The 16532-nt window shown below is 43.4% G+C and overlaps 1 non-coding gene across 1 annotated transcript; it reads left to right on the top strand.

Annotated features, from left to right (window-relative positions):
• Positions 1-14578: 14578 nt before the first annotated feature.
• Positions 14579-14684, top strand: LOC130211435 (U6 spliceosomal RNA). The gene has a single exon (XR_008835062.1). It is a non-coding gene; the product is annotated as a U6 spliceosomal RNA (small nuclear RNA).
• The last annotated feature ends 1848 nt before the right edge of the window (positions 14685-16532 follow it).

Here is a 16532-nt window from a genome sequence, read left to right as displayed (position 1 = left end):
GGGATTCCAGATGCTGGAGGATGTAGTGAAGGGCCATGTTGACTGCATCGTCTGCAGACCTGTTGGCTCTGTAGGCGAACTGCAGGGGGTCCAGGAGTGGGTCGGTGATGGTCTTGAGGTGTGACAGGACCAAGCGTTCAAAGGACTTCATGACCACAGAGGTCAGGGCGACGGGCCTGTAGTCATTGAGTCCTGTGATCTTGGGTTTTTGGGACGGGATGATGGTGGAGGCCTTGAAGCAGGCTGGAACGTGGCATGTCTCCAGGGAGGTGTTGAAGATGTCGGTGAACACCGGAGACAGCTGGTCAGCACAGTGCTTCAGGGTGGAGGGGAGACGGAGTCCGGGCCCGCTGCTTTGCGGGGTTCTGCTTTTAAACAGCCTGTTGACGCTCTCTCCAGGATGACGAGGGCGTCGCTGAGTTGATGGAGGGTGCTCCAGAGGTGTGAGCCCTGATGGGCTGGGGAGGGTGGGCTGATGGTCTGTGGCTTGTTGGTGGGGCTGTGGGGATTGTCTCAGGACTGCTCCATTGTCTTTCAAAGCGGCAGTAGAACTCATTTAGCTCGTCTGCCAGAAGCACATTGTTCATGGAGTGGGGTGATTTGGGCTTGTAGTTGGTGATCTGCCTGAGCCCTCTCCAGACAGAAGCAGAGTCGTTTGCTGAGAGCTGCTGTTGCAGTTTCTCAGAGTACAGTCGTTTAGCATCTCTCACCGCCTTGCTAAACCTGTATTTGGACTCTGTGTACAGGTCCTTGTCCCCACTCCTGAATGCCTGGTCCTTCTGCAGTCTTAGCTTCCTGAGCTCCGCTGTGAACCAGGGTTTGTCGTTGTTATAACTCACCCTGGAGCCGGATGGAATACAGCTGTCCTCACAGAAGCTGATGTAGGAAGTTACAGCCTCTGTGTACTCATCCAGGCTGTTGGTAGCAGTCCTGAAGACATCCCAGTCAGTACAGTCCAAGCACGCCCGTAGATCCTCCAGAGCCTCACTGGTCCACTTCTTGAACTTCCTCACCACAGGTTTGCAGAGCTTTAGTCTCTGCCTGTATGAGGGAATCAGATGAACCATGACGTGGTCAGAGTTTCCCAGTGCAGCTCGAGGGACGGCGTGATAGGCCCTGCTGATTGTTGTGTAGCAGTGGTCCAGAATGCTCTTCTCTCTGGTAGGGCATTTAATTAACTGTCTATATTTAGGAGTTCGTGGCTGAGGTTTCCTTTGTTAAAATCCCGAGTACAATAACTAAAGAGTCCGGAAGGTCCGCCCACACACCGTATCTGTTCGGCGAGGGTCTGTTGTGCCTCGTTCACGTTCCCCTGCGGCATGTAAACTCCGCCAGGATGAATGAAGCGAACTCACGTGGGAGTAGAAGGGTTTGCAGTGAATGATAAAGATTCCAGGTCCGCGAACAGTGCTGTAGAATCACCGTACGTCGTTGCACCAGCCGTTGTTGAGGTAGAAGCAGATTCCTCCACCCTTTTTTTTTCCGGAGAGCTCCGTGACCCGGTCCGCTCGGAACAGCTGGAAGCCAGCGAGCTGGAGCGCAGAATCTGGTATCGATCCACTTAGCCATGATTCCGTGAAGCACAGAACGGAGGATGAGGAGAAGTCTCTGTCTCTCCCCACCAGCAGCTGGAGTTCGTCCAGTTTGTTGCACAGTGAGCGGACGTTGGAGAGAAATATGCCCGCAGCGCTGTACGAGATCCCGTTTCCGTAGCCGCATAAGCGCCCTGAACGCTTCCTCTCCGCCGCGCTCACCGCGTGGGCGAAGGTGAGCACACCTTTTACAAAAATGTCCAGTAACTCCACAGAAGTTAAAAACGTTGGAAGTAAATCCGCTGGAGTTGTTCCCCTGATGTTCAAGAGCTCTTCTCTGGTGAAAGAGCTCTGGGAATCCCAGCAGAAAACAGTATTTAAAACGAAAACAACAAAAAACATCGCGCACCAACACACCGAGGCGACCGTCCGCGGCGCCATCAGGAGATGCAGTTCTACAAAGAGCAGAATTTAGTAATAATCATCTTATATATATAATAAATATTTCAAGATAGAATTTGAACTAAAAAGTTGAATATTTGACACAATTTTAACTTCATTGTCTGATAACTTTCAATTTTCTACATGAGGCCACGCCCCATTTTACACCTGTCGGATCTCTTTATTCCATCACCTGCTTTCATTCAGTATTTAACACCTTGTATTAATTATTATTCTCAAGTCATCTTTATCATGTCATCTCCTCTCATCTCTCTTTCTCCCAAAACACACACACACACACACACACACACGTTATATTGCCATATTATAATGGACATTTGTTTCTCTTCCTAATTTTACCATGTTGATACACACGCACACACACACACACACACACACATGTTACATTGCCATATTATAATGGACATTTGTTTCTCTTCCTAATTTTACCATGTTGATACACACACACACACACACACACACATTATATGTGTTTCTCTTCCTCCATTATTGTCCCCATTCATTTTGAGGATGTTGTATTTTTTACAGACTGTAAAGTCCCTATAGGCACATTTTGTTAAATTGGGTTGTATAAATACAATTGACTTGACAAATATTGCAGAATATCCAAATTGCTAATCTGTGGAACACATCTGTGTAATACATTAAAAGGTACATTGATTTGGTAATTTCAGGTTATACTCAAAACGTTCTCTCTAAGATAAGATGCAGTTCTACAAAGAGCAGAATTTAGCTCTAAATTAATAATCTGGCTACCCTTGATTTGTATTCTTTATTACAACCGTCTTCAGTTCAGTTGTATGTCAAATTAATTTTAGCCAACAATTCCTCTTTTCTATTTAAATTCAATCACTTTGTCGACTGAATATTTTCCAGTCTTCCGTTCCTCCCGTTGGTCGTCGTAGTTACGAGGAAGCAGAGGACCGGCGTTTTAAACACAACGCGGGTCACTACAGTCATCTCAAGTTTGAGTCGTCATGACGACAGGAAGTGGAAGAAACTGTTTATTCTTATTCAAGCTACGTAAAAAAATTAAAACGGGCGTTCATGAGAGACGAAAAACGGCAAATGAGCTTTAACTTTTAACTTTTAACTTTGTAATACCGGATGATTCCAAAGTGACAAACGTCACAATCCAGATGTTCGGATGTCGACAGGTGCGAAGTCGTTTTGTACGCCGACTCAAAACCTTCTCGAAGAAAAGGACGACTGTGGTCAGCAGGTCCGCCTCTCAATCAGGGGGTTGGCGGTTCAATCCCCCGCCCTAGTCGATGTGTCCTTGAGCAAGACACTTCCCTGAATGTCTCCCTGTAGCCGTGTCTACAGCTTTGGATAAAAGCGTGAGCTAAATGTATTAATGTAGCGTTAAAGAACCGAGCAGTGGGGACCCTCAGGCGTAGTCTCGGTCCGGGCCCCGTCTTTTCGGCACACGAACGCAACGTAAACCACATTTTGCCGAAGGTATACAGCCGCGATAATAACATCCATCGACCTTTTGCCCTCCGGAGACGTTCTCCAGACGCACTCCTTCCAGTCGCACCGAGGAAGCGTCGCAACGGCGTCGTCTGTCATCGTTGAAGTGCTCCGAGAGAACTGGATCTCTTCACCTCTTTGCATCCTGATGGAGACGTTGTGCCGTTTACAGGGGGAGGGAGGGGGGTCAGGCGAGGGTCGGTTGAGGGGTCGGTTGAGGGTCGCTTGAGGGTCGGTTGAGGGTCGGTTGAGGGTCGGTTGTGGGGTCGGTTGAGGGTCGGTTGAGGGTCGGTTGAGGGTCGGTTGAGGGGTCGGTTGAGGGGTCGGTTGAGGGTCGGTTGAGGGTCGGTTGAGGGGTCGGTTGAGGGTCGGTTGAGGGTCGGTTGAGGGTCGGTTGAGGGGTCGGTTGAGGGTCGGTTGAAGGTCGGTTGAAGGTCGGTTGAGGGGTCGGTTGAGGGTCGGTTGAGGGGTCAGTTAAGGGGTCGGTTGAGGGTCGGTTGAGGGTCGGTTGAGGGTCGGTTGAGGGTCGGTTGAGGGGTCGGTTGAGGGGTCGGTTGAGGGTCGGTTGAGGGGTCGGTTAAGGGGTCGGTTGTGTGTATGATTACTATCGTTCTCAGTGTTGACCAATGGGCAGCCACTTCTCTGCTGCTGATATTTGAACCATGCTTATAATGGAAAACAAACACTGAAATATTATTGCATTACAAAGATAGGGAAATATATACAAAACAGTTATTTACATTGTCCGTATAGTTCTTGTATTGCCAGCAATGTTTCAAAGAAGCCGAAGCTCATGCGACCAGATTGATTGATTGATTGATTGATTGATTGATTGATATATTTATTTGTCGTTTGCCAGAGTACAGGTACAAAAGCATCGAAATTACAAGAAAGGGTGGATGAAAGATTACAGCATAACATGAGGAGAAAAGGAGAAAAACACCAACGCCCGACTATGCCCGAGAGGGGTACAGTGGGGAGCAGGAAAAACACCTTAGGAGATAAGCACATCCATTATAGACATGACTTGCAACGAGAAGGGGAGGGAGGTAATCCAACAACTGGGTGATCTAAGCCCATCCATTGGGGGCAGAAGGTAACCAGCACCGACAAGCAGCCAGCCGGTCCGCGCCAACACAGCAGCGCCAGCCACAGCCCGTCCGTCCCTGGGGGTAAAAAGCAGGCGGCGTGGGATGGGGAGGGTACTGAATGCAATCAGTATTATTGAAAGTTCGTAGTTCTGGTATGTCGTCCTCCCCAGGCCACAACAGACAGCTCAGTCCGCAAGATGGTCGTTGCCATGGAGATAGCCTTGAAAGGTCCTGGAAAACAACCACAGGTGTCTGTGGATAGGGGAAGGAATGAGAGGTTCTCACTTCAGCGATCTTCAGGGAGTTGTTGTTCAGTAACGCCTTGGCCAAGGCACCGTTCTGGTTGAGGAGGCGAAAGCAGATAAGATTGGGATTGTTTGGTCTGCCAGCAGCTACATCCAATTTGCACCTGCTATTCCACCACTTTCCTCCCATTTTCAAATCGATCCAATTTCGTCGGGCAGCCTTAGGGGCTTTTAACGGTCACCCTTTCCTTAATTTTCCGATAAACCAGGGCAACGCCAAATCAAACAGCAGAAATCCTGTAATCATAGTTCGAATAGGTAGATGTCATCTACTCCCTCTCGGCGGGCTGCTGCACACCGACACGTCCATCGGGTAACCAGCTGCAACGCCCGGCAGGACGGGCAGGTTCAACCCAAGCTTCGCCGAGAAGTGCGTTGAGAGACCAGTTGATCAGATGATCAGTTGATCGGTCCATGGTTTTAGTTGAAGCGATGAGGAGAGTCTCTCAAGTATAAAACAAGACAAAACATGACGAGAGAAGCCAAGCAGGGAAGGGAAGGTCATGGGGAGGGAGAGAAAAAGAGAGCCAAAGAAGAGCCAAAGAAGAGCCAAAGAAGAGAGCCGTCTGCATTGAAACGTCGAGGAGCTCCTGAGATACTGAGGGTCAGGAGATGTGGCTCAGAGTCCTCATCCACTTCTGTATTTGTGTATCTGTGTGACCTCAGCGTATGAAGAAGAAATATGTTTTATCAGACGTTGTCCTTGTGCTTCACCGCCGGTCTCGGTCCAATTTATTTGCACACGGCCTCTCCATTCTCTTGTGTGCCCCCCCCCCCCCCCCCCCTACACACTTCTTCCACCTCTGACTGACCCTCTTTCAATGTGTGTTTTTGTCTAGCTATCTACAAACCACTGGGATCCACTGGGAAAACACACACACGCACACACACACACTTGTCCATGTACACACAGGAGGACCAGGCATCCCAATGTGCTTTACGAGTCCCACTTAAACAGAACAAATAAACGGTGGAACCTGGTGTGACAGTATAAGTGGTGTGAGAGGAAGAGACGGGAGGTGTGGCAGCCTGCAGAAAATACCAATGGATGATATAGAAAGGGTTGATATTATGAATATTTAACATGTGTGATATAACGTGTGTTATATCGTATATGTTAGCGACAACATCAGACTACTGACGCCTCAGGGTTTTTTTTAACAGTTTTTATATATTACAAGGCCCTTAGAAACACAAGTTGTGTTCCCATTTAAATATACACTACCGTTCAAAAGTTTGGGGTCACTTAGAAATGTCTTTATTTTTCAAAGAAAAGCACTGTTTTTTCAATAAAGATAACATTAATCAAAAATACACACTATAATAATAATAATAATAATTGAATGTTATTATTATTATACATTGTTAATGTGGTAAATGACTATTCTAGGTGGAAACGTCTGGTTTCTAATGAAATATCTCCATAGGTGTATAGAGGCCCATTTCCATCAACGATCACTCCAGTGTTCTAATGGTACATTGTGTTTGCTCATCGCCTTAGAAGACTAATGTCTGATTAGAAAACCCTTGTGCAATTATGTTAGCACAGCTGAAAACAGTTATGCTGGTGATATAAGCTATACAACTGGCCTTCCTTTGAGCTTGAAGTTTGAAGAACAAAATTAATACTTCAAATATTAATCATTATTTCAAACCTTGTCAATGTCTTGACTATATTTTCTATTCAATTTTCAATTCATTTGATAAATAAAAGTGAGTTTTCATGGAAGACACGAAATTGTCTGGATGACCCCAAACTTTTGAACGGTAGTGTATTACTATTAAATATATTTTTATTTTGAGGAAATTTACAAAAAGTAAAGAAAAACATCAGTGTTCAATTTTTATCGAATACTCCTGGTGGGTTAATGCAGATTTCTTGAATCTGAAGGATTAATTCATTTTACTCCAAGGTCATGATGTACAAGGTACAAGAATATTGTTACTTAAACCTGCAACTTTTTAGATCCTTTAAGTTAATACGTCGAACATCACTAGGGAGCCAATCTTCATTATCCTTTTTTACTCCTGAGGGGAAATATCTAGGTTTTTATCTACTCATGGATCTATTGTGTTATGTTTATAGTCTCTAGCTGGTGTTTGGGGTAGAGCAGGGATATCTCCAGAGCTGAAGGGAACTAGGGAATTGAAAATATAGCTGATTGAAGTCTAATTATATAATTGTTCAATTGAATTTGCACATTAAACAAAAAAAACAAAAAGATCTAAGTGTTTGTCTTTGTAGATGGAGTTTAAATGATACTATTGCATCTGAAAACCTTGTATGGGTGCAGGCAGAGCTTTACACAGCTCTGGTGCTTTACTGCCTCAAAAAATAACTCCAGCCCCGCATTCACACACACGATGGAGGGAGTGAAGTAGAGCAGGCGCTAAGTTATTTAACACTGCAGTGAGAAGTGGAAAAGTGATGCAAAGTATATGTGGCAGGATCCATGCGAGTAGCTGAAAGACAAATTGCATCATTAAGTCAGATTAGAGCGGCTCTCTCTTCCTAAGCATCAGAGCACAGCTGTCTGGAACAGTTGTTACTGGGTTTACCGTACCGTTCCATGTGATACGTGTATTGTGTTCAGCTTTAAGCTTTAAGGATACACACAAGATGGTCAAAAGCTTAACAGCCCCCAAAATAAACGTGCCAAGCAGCTTTGCTCTGGGATAAAATATTCCTTTCTGTTCCAATTAAACCTTTATTTAACCAGGTGAAACACAATGGGATTTAAAATATATTTTTCGAGGGTGACCCGGAAAAAAAACCCACAAGAAAAACATGGTTACAAACATAAAAACACAAGAAACACAAAGTTACAAACAAAACACAGATAAAAACCAAAAAAAACACAAGAAACAAAGTTACAAACAATAAAACATAAGAAACACATAGTTACAAATAGAAAAACAAAAGAAACACAAACTCAAACATAAAAACACAAAGTTAAAAACCAAAAAACACAAGAAACACAAAGTTACAAATACAAAAACTGTCACGGTGCTATTAGAGTGGACCCAAAAACACGACTCAGACAAGAGTAACAAAGATGAATGTCTTTAGTTGAAAACAGGCTGGGTCAAAACCAGGAGATCAGTCCAAGAAGCAAACAAGTCCAAAAAGGGGCGGGGCAGATAATCAGAGGTGTTAACGCTGGAGAACTTGGCATGAAAACACAGGACAATCTGGCAGAGGACAAGTGAGGGAACCTGAGTCGACAGGGACTAACGAGGGAATGGGCAACAGGTGAGACGGGCATGAGGACCAGGTGAAGGTAATGAGGGACTAACGAGGGAGTGATCAGAGGCAGGGGAGAGAACAGGTGAAGGGAGTTGGACTAACGAGATGGGAAGCAGGATCTGGAATGATGTGATAGTTACTGAGACAGGGTGAAAACAACTAATAAACAAAAGAAGGTGTGGAGCTAAACTGTTACAAAAACAAAAGAAAAACATAGTTACAAACATAAAAACACAAAGTTAAAAACCAAAAAACACAAGAAACACAAAGTTACAAACATAAAAACACACGAAACACAAAGTTACAAACATAAAACACAAAGTTAAAAACAAAAAACACAAGAAACACAAAGTTACAAACATAAAAACACACGAAACACAAAGTTACAAACATAAAAACACAAAGTTAAAAACCAAAAAACACAAGAAACACAAAGTTACAAACATAAAAACACACGAAACACAAAGTTACAAACATAAAAACACAAAGTTAAAAACCAAAAAACACAAGAAACACAAAGTTACAAACATAAAAACACAAGAAACACAAAGTTACAAACATAAAAACACACGAAACACAAAGTTACAAACAAAGAACACAAGAAACGTAAAGTAACAAACGCCACCAATAGCACCGCTGTGTGACGGGCCTGTGGGATGTTTTCAAGTTGGTTAAATTCCAAACAAAAGAGGGAAACGCTGCCACAGAGGATCAGCCCTTGAGCAACGCTCGTACGGCTATTGGCCACGACGGATATGAAAACAGTACGCAGGTTTTTAATGGTCAACACCGGCCAAATATGTGTGTCGGTGAATGAGTGAATCTCTGGGTACAATCTGTCTGGATGTGAAACACGAATCTGTTTCTCTGTTTCCGTGTCGATTCATCTCCTCTCCGCTCTATTGAATTTGTTTGTCACATTACCGCCCCCCCCCCACACACACACACACACACACCAAGGGCTTTGAAATGCATATGTGTGGAGGACTGAATTCCATCATGCAGCCGGTCCTTTATTGCAGTCGTTTGTTACGCTCTGACAGCCTCTATTAGAAATAAAGAAAAAAGCATAATTATCATACGTATCGGGGACAATGTCGTCTTTATTGCAAAAGTATTTCATGCGTACTCAAAAGTTAACGGAGGACTTCAAGGTCTTAGGAACAAGTGGTTGTTGGATGTTTGAAAAGCGTTGGCAACCCCCAACACACACACACACAGGCACACACACACACACACACCTTTCCAGAAACTTTTCAAAACTGACAATCTAACGTTGACGTGAAATGAGATAAGTTGGCAGAATTTAAACTATTCCTTAGACTTTTTCATTCTTCACACAACTATTTGTCAGTTTCCACATAAACAATTGAGCACTGTTGTATATATAAATTAGGGCTGTCAATCGATTAAAAAAAATTAACTAATTAATCGTACATTTTGAAATTCATTAATCGCGATAAAAAAAAAAGTGTTCTTCTTTTTAAAGACAAAACTTCACACAGAGCTGTGTGTTCAAAGAGGCTCCTAACCATAAAGTGCCAGCAAGGTATTTAATATTGTGGATGATAAATTGTTTCTTCAGTGAAACATCCAGATTAGTAAAAAAAAAAGAAGTATATTTGAGACCCCATTGGTCCTGTCATCTTTAACATGAACAGCAGAACCAGTGGCCTTGATAACTGACTGACATTCACATATGTCACGTTAACCCTCTGGAGGCTGGGCTCATTTTATACATTTTACAAAAAAATGTAAATTCACCTTTTAAAGGCGTTTGCATATGACACATACCCATGTGTTATACATCAAAAATTCCAGAACAATCTCAGCTCTATATATAATGAAGGACAGTTGTCCTCGACCGTGTTCTCTGCTCTCTGACTGACAGGCTGCTAATGAGCCTCACCTGTGAGGTGGGGGGTCCTTTGTGATTTACTGAGTGTTCATTGGTTGTTTTTTTCGCAAAATGTTGACAGACAAACGGATTGACCAATCACGTTGAAGGTTTCGTGTGTCGAGTTCTTTCCGCGCCGCGTCACCCGACACGTCGCCCCTCCGTTCCTCTGTGTGTCAGAGGGGGAGACGGGAGGAAGGAGGAGCAGGAGGAAACCCGACTGATTCATCCACGAGTTAAACTGATTTCTGCTCCTTATTTTCGTGGAGAAATAATTGTTTTAAAAACGGAAACAGTGTTAAACCGTTCTGCCGCGGTTTGACACTCGGTTTGAGTGTAACAACTTCAACGAACACCGGAAGTAAACAAAGTTGCGTTAATTGCGTTAAAATATTTTAGTGCGTTAACGCGGCCAAATTAATCGCATAGATTAACGCGTTAACGCTGACAGCCCTAATATAAATATATATAAATATATACATATATTGTATGTATATATATTTATATATATATATATGTCTATACATATATATTTATTAATATAAATATATATATATATTTATCTGTATATATACGTATATTCACATACAGTATATATATTTATATATATATATATATTTGCGTACATACATATATTTACATATATATATTTATATTTATTTATATATGTATATATTTATTTATAAGCATATATTTATATATATGTACAGTATATATATATTTTTATATATATATATATATATCTATATTAATGACTCCCATATTTACCCACCTGTCTTCCTGTTCAGCCATTCAGAAGAACTCTACGCACACGTTCGCCCTCATGCATGGCCGGACAACAAATCACATGAAACATGAAGTAATTTGGAGCCTCAGCCTCGTAAGCCGAGCCAAGTAACCGTTAAAAGCGCTGCGACGTGAATTATGAATGAAGTTCTGTGGCTGCATCGCTGCCAGGTAGTGACCAGAGGACGGAGCTGGTGGATACAAACTGCCCCACTGAGATCGCCCTGCAGGGTTGCTGGTCCGTTTGCGTTCCTGGGGACACAGAGGCCACCGACTGGGAGGCACTGCATCTAAAGATGTACTGCATGCAGTGGCGGCTGGTGAAATTTTTTTTTGGGGGGGCGCAGTTGGGCGACGCGGTTTAAATAGCACTCAACAATGAGAAGAAAAGAGGTTTTGAGTAGAATATTGTAAAAACCAAAGCTTTATTTCAAGAACACAGCGTGCTCATCAACACTGTCCAACAACAACTATCAACACAGTGTAACTTTGGGCATGAGAGGTTCAGAGCAGAATTCTTTAAGAAACATTGGGTTGGGTTTTAGAGGTTTGCAAAATAAAGAGTTTCACCTCACATGAAAGAGGTTCAGAGCAGATGTTACAGATGTGGAGCGGGCATGGAAGAAGTCGGCTCAGATGGTGGATTTTCCCAGCACTTATTTATTCTGCAGAAGACAACAGAACACACACATTTGCCTTCTGATCTGTCTCTGCACTTCCACTTCCCTCAGCAAAATAAAACCATTGTCCATGGAAGACAGGACCACATTAAATCTAAATAATAACAATTCTCATCAAAAACCATGACATGTAACATACAAGGGAAAACAGAGACCCTAATGGACAAAATAAATAACTACATGAGCTAGAGTCATTTCAGCAGAAACAGAAAAATTCTAACTTTGAACAAAGGAAACACATACCTGCAGAAGACAACAGAACACACATTTGCCTTCTGATCTGTCTCTGCACTTCCACTTCCTAGACACGCAAAACACAATTTACACAAGGAAAATATACGTCGGGCGACGGATGTAGCTAAACAAACGGTGCCAAAGTGGCTCAATGAGACCGCCACCAAACGTATATGTTGACGGTCTAAATGACACGATAGCTGGACGCCGTGATCGTATTTGCGACCATTACTGTATGTAACATAAACGGTTAATTTTATAAAAGAATATAGCCAAAATAGTGCAACATCGTTTTCACTCAACTCACCCTCAGCAATATAAAACCATTGTGAGCAGGGTTGCCAGGTCTGTGTGACAAAACCAGCCCAATGGCCAATCAAAACCAGCCCAAAAACCAGCCCAATATCAGAACTCAAAATATGCCCGTGCCAAACCATATACACTGCTTTTAAAGTCCAACAGCATTGCTATCATTGCCAAATATATTGTAATATCTACAAAGTAACAACATATGTTTAGTTTGCCAGCATTAAAAGCAGTTTTCCCTAAACAGTTATTTCCCCTATGTCCTAAAATGGCCTTGTGTAATTAGATACAGTATATTATCATAAATAAAATGTGTACGTGCTGATCTGGAGTCAGTTTGGTAGGATTTGGGTATGAATAAATTATTTCATTTAAAATATGGATTTTTATTTAAAGATATTCATGTAATTTGCATGCAAAATAGGTCTACCGAACCAAGGACAAAAATTCAACCAGCGCAACACTTCAAAAGTGGCCCGATTCCGCAGGAAAACCCGGACCTGGCAACACTGCTCTATGGGCTGAGGGAACATACGGGTCTCTGATCTGCCGAATAATCCAATCGTGCGCACATTTGTGCGCCCAAGATTCAGTTTCATCCGCCAATGTGAAGCCGGTCTTTGCCAAAACGACTGAAATGTTGTATCAATGCACACACACGTTAGACCAGCGCCCGAAAAGGGAGGGCTTCTCTCCGTGATAATGGCGATATATTATATTTTTTCACATTAACTTAAGTGGTTGTTGACAGGGGCTTACGGTCTCCCACACACATTTAGCGCGTCAACACGGTATATTTACTATTTAAATGATTTGGCATATAATGTTTTTTGACAGATTTTTTTTTTCTTTTTCTTCTTCTTCTTTTTTTTTCATCTCCAAATTTTAAGAGGGGCGGCGCCCTAGCGCCCCCTATGGACGAACCGCCACTGACTGCATGTCCAGCTGGCTTGGTATTTATTACCTTACAAAAGAGTTTTCTGGCTCGTTCTTTATTACCTTCGCATTGAAAATGCGGATGGTTATGTTTTGATCGCCGTGTATTTATTTATTTATTTGTATGCGTGTTATTCGCAGAACTCAAAAAGTATTGAACCGAATCGCATGAAATTTGGTGGGATGATTGGTTATTATCAGGGGACCATTTGATTAGATTTTTGAGGGAGGGGGAGTGAGGAGGGGGAGCCTGATCGCCCGATGGCCCCATCACCTCTTCACGCCTCTCAAAGATCACAACAAGGGAACACGTGTTCACTCGGAGCTCCTTTGGTCACAGAGCATCTTCCCAGCAGCTGCTCAGACCTCCAGAGGATCAGAGGTGGTTGAGTAGAAACCTGCTTCATGCAAACAGCAACACCCACCTGTACATCTACTCATCCACTGTGTTTGTTTCATCTCCTAAAGGCTCACAGTGCTCTGACTAAAGCGTGTTTTGATGGCTTTATTTCTCACTGTCCTGTCGTCCTCTTGGTGATGTGTCTTTGTTTTGTCTCCTGTCTTACAATAAATACATTTTAAACAATTTATAAAAGCAGTGGCTCACAGAGAAGGGGGGGGGGGATGAGTGTTGGATGAGTACCCTCGTAGTAGTAGAAGAGTCAGAGGTTTTTGTTTTTTTATTGAAATACTGCTGCTTGTGTTCCCAATGTGTTCATATGAACTCCTGATTTAATAAAATGCCAATTCATGTTTGTTGTGCAGAGAACTTTGAATGAAAAATCAAAACAAATATCAAATTGTTAGATTTCTTAATGTAATCGTAGAAAGTGAATAATTCAAACTCCCGTAACTCCTCCAGCCTGTGGGGTTTCCTTTGTAAATAATAATATTATTATTGTTTCTCAAAATCTCAAAAGTGTTCTTCATGTTCATTTACAATTGTTTATGAAGAGAAACCCGATGAACGTTACAATACGTTTATTTACTTTATTTTTACACCGTTTTAAGCATTTATAACATTTATTCATGACAAATACTAAAGAGCAACACAATTTACACATTTTCATTTTGTTTCCCTCGTTCCGCAGCGCCTCTCTCTCCACACAGCGGTCATAGTGCGCCGCCTGCTGGTGAGTTTGTGAAACTGCACCAAATAAAAACAGGAAGTAGTAAAGCAGGAAGAACCCACATAATGTGAAGAGAGAATAGAAACAGTCCTGGTTGTTTAAAACACATTGCTGTCGTTGTGGATCCTCAACCTCTGTCTCTCTCTCTCCTCCTCCCGTCTCAGGAATGTGGGCGGAGCTGTGAGAGATCCTTCTGTCCTCTCGGCGGCCGCTCACCAATCCTGACCCAGTGACGTAGACGGCCTCTCTGCCTAGATTTCCCAGCAGCCTCTTGGGTTCCTCAGCATGGCGGGCAGAACCTGAAGTGGGTCAGACCGCGTAAGACCAGGTTCTGGACCCGAGTGCAGTTCAGGGCAGCTCCCAGACCTGTGTTTCCTGCCCAGAGAGAGGGGCGTTTAAACCCGGTTGTCGGTTCCCACGTGGGCCCGGCTCCAGCACCCTGATAGAGGCCCTCTGCGGGGAGAAGGCCTCATATACCCCTCAGGAACTTAGTATAGTTGTGTTATCTCGATAGCACGCATAATAAAATTGGAACGATACAGAGAAGATTAGCATGGCCCCTGCGCAAGGATGACACGCAAATTCGTGAAGCGTTCCTTATTTATTGTAAAATTATCATTTATTTATGATTTGATATATTTTTTTGTTGATTTCTTCATATTTGGGTGAGACAGCGCCACCGATGCCGCTGTGGTCGCTGTCGGTCCGGCAGCAGAGCAGACTGCCTGTGACGTCAAGAGGACAGTCCGCTGGAGCTCTCTGCTTCTCCTGTCCACAGCAAGCACTGTATATATGTTTATAAATGCATCACTATGCTGGAGAGCATCGTCCTCACGTTTTATGTCCCGTGTTCAAATGTTCACACTTTCTGTTTCCTCCACCAAACCTCGTCTGTTTCCCTGATGTGTCATGGTGGTGCAGGCACCCCATGTGTGTGTATGTGGACATTTCTAGAAATGTACAACGTTTTTCTACCAAATTACAATCATCTTTTCTTTCTCTCAAAGTAAATATGCGAAAGTAAACTTGTATCAACCAATTTCCACCAATGACGCAGTGACCAGGGAGTTGAGGAGCCAGTCCTCTGAAACTCCGTGTCACGCAGAACCCCCCGAGCCAATCTGAGGCGAGGGCGGGCCTCCCTGGGAAGGGCAGAGGAGAACCCAGGGAGGCCCGCCCTCGCCTCAGATTGGCTCGGTCTCCCCTGATTGCTGTTCCCAATCCATCATCATTGGACGGTCTCCCCAAAAGTGAAATTTACGTGCGCTTTTGATTGGCTGCTGAGTGGAAACCCGCGAAGGTGAAGCACCTCCCTCAATCAATCTGTATTGTAACTGCATGTCTCAAATAACAGTCCCAAAATGTTTCTGAAACTTGAACAAATACATGAAAACTGTGCTCACTATTAAAATGCTCATTTGACCCAATAAAGAACAGAGTTGTGTTAACTTTTGAAACTTTAAATAATTGTGCTACGTTACGTGTCCACTAGGTGCCGCTGCAGGGCAGAACACAGTGAGGACGTGAGGGGAGCCTCCCTGAGCTGCTGCCATTACGTCATAAATCTGAGAGAGCAGTTACAAGTTATTGCTTATGTTAACTCTCTACATGGCACCCACCAACAACGACAAACACAACAACAACAACAACAACACAAGCTAAAGTTTTCCCTTGAACAGCAAGATAAACGAATGGAGATTCATAGTTAATGAAGGTTCTACTGTATTCACTTTAATACCAACTATAAACTATAATAATATACTAGAATTAAATGTCTGTTCCTTTCTTTACTTTTGATCTGGAAAATGTACATTCTTACTTTTTTTCCTGTACTTTCTTCGTGTACAAATGAAAATGTGTACTTCTGAGCTTTTAGTGGCACGGCCTTCATCAAACTTGCTATAGCAACGCATTAACACTTTTTAATGAGCTGTTTTTTCCTCTCCATTTCACAGCTTTCTGTGTTCACGGCCTCTTCGTCATTAAGCGCCCTCTTCTCCATCGTCACCCTTCCTGAGTTCCAGAGGACAGATGTGGAGTCTCAAGGACTCCGGGGAGGGAGCAGAGTGAGTAATGTGTGATGGAGAGATGAAAATTCATCCATAAGGAGAGAGAGAGAAGAGGAGAGAGGTGCTCAGTGTATCCTAAAACGTCCTCCAGCAGCCTAGCAGCCTATAGCAGCATCTCTAGAGTCTGGACCAGGTGACCCTGATTCAGCCCTATATAAGCATCATTACCTTCGCATTGAAAAGACGGAAGAACCACAAGTCTGGGTGTTCGGGTGTTTTACTGGGAGTACCCCAGGGGTCAGTATTGGGTCCCCTTCTTTTCACCATTTACCTCCTCCCCCTGGGCACAATCCTCCGTCACCATGGGGTCCATTTTCACTGCTACGCCGACGACACACAAGTCTACATCTCCACTAAACCGACTGCGGCCATCCCTCCTACCTC

This window comes from Pseudoliparis swirei, chromosome 20, assembly GCF_029220125.1.
Source record: "Pseudoliparis swirei isolate HS2019 ecotype Mariana Trench chromosome 20, NWPU_hadal_v1, whole genome shotgun sequence".
Classification (NCBI taxonomy): Eukaryota; Metazoa; Chordata; class Actinopteri; order Perciformes; family Liparidae; genus Pseudoliparis; species Pseudoliparis swirei.
The sequence above is the reverse complement of the archived record's forward strand: the minus strand, read 5'-3'. Positions and strand labels throughout refer to the sequence as shown.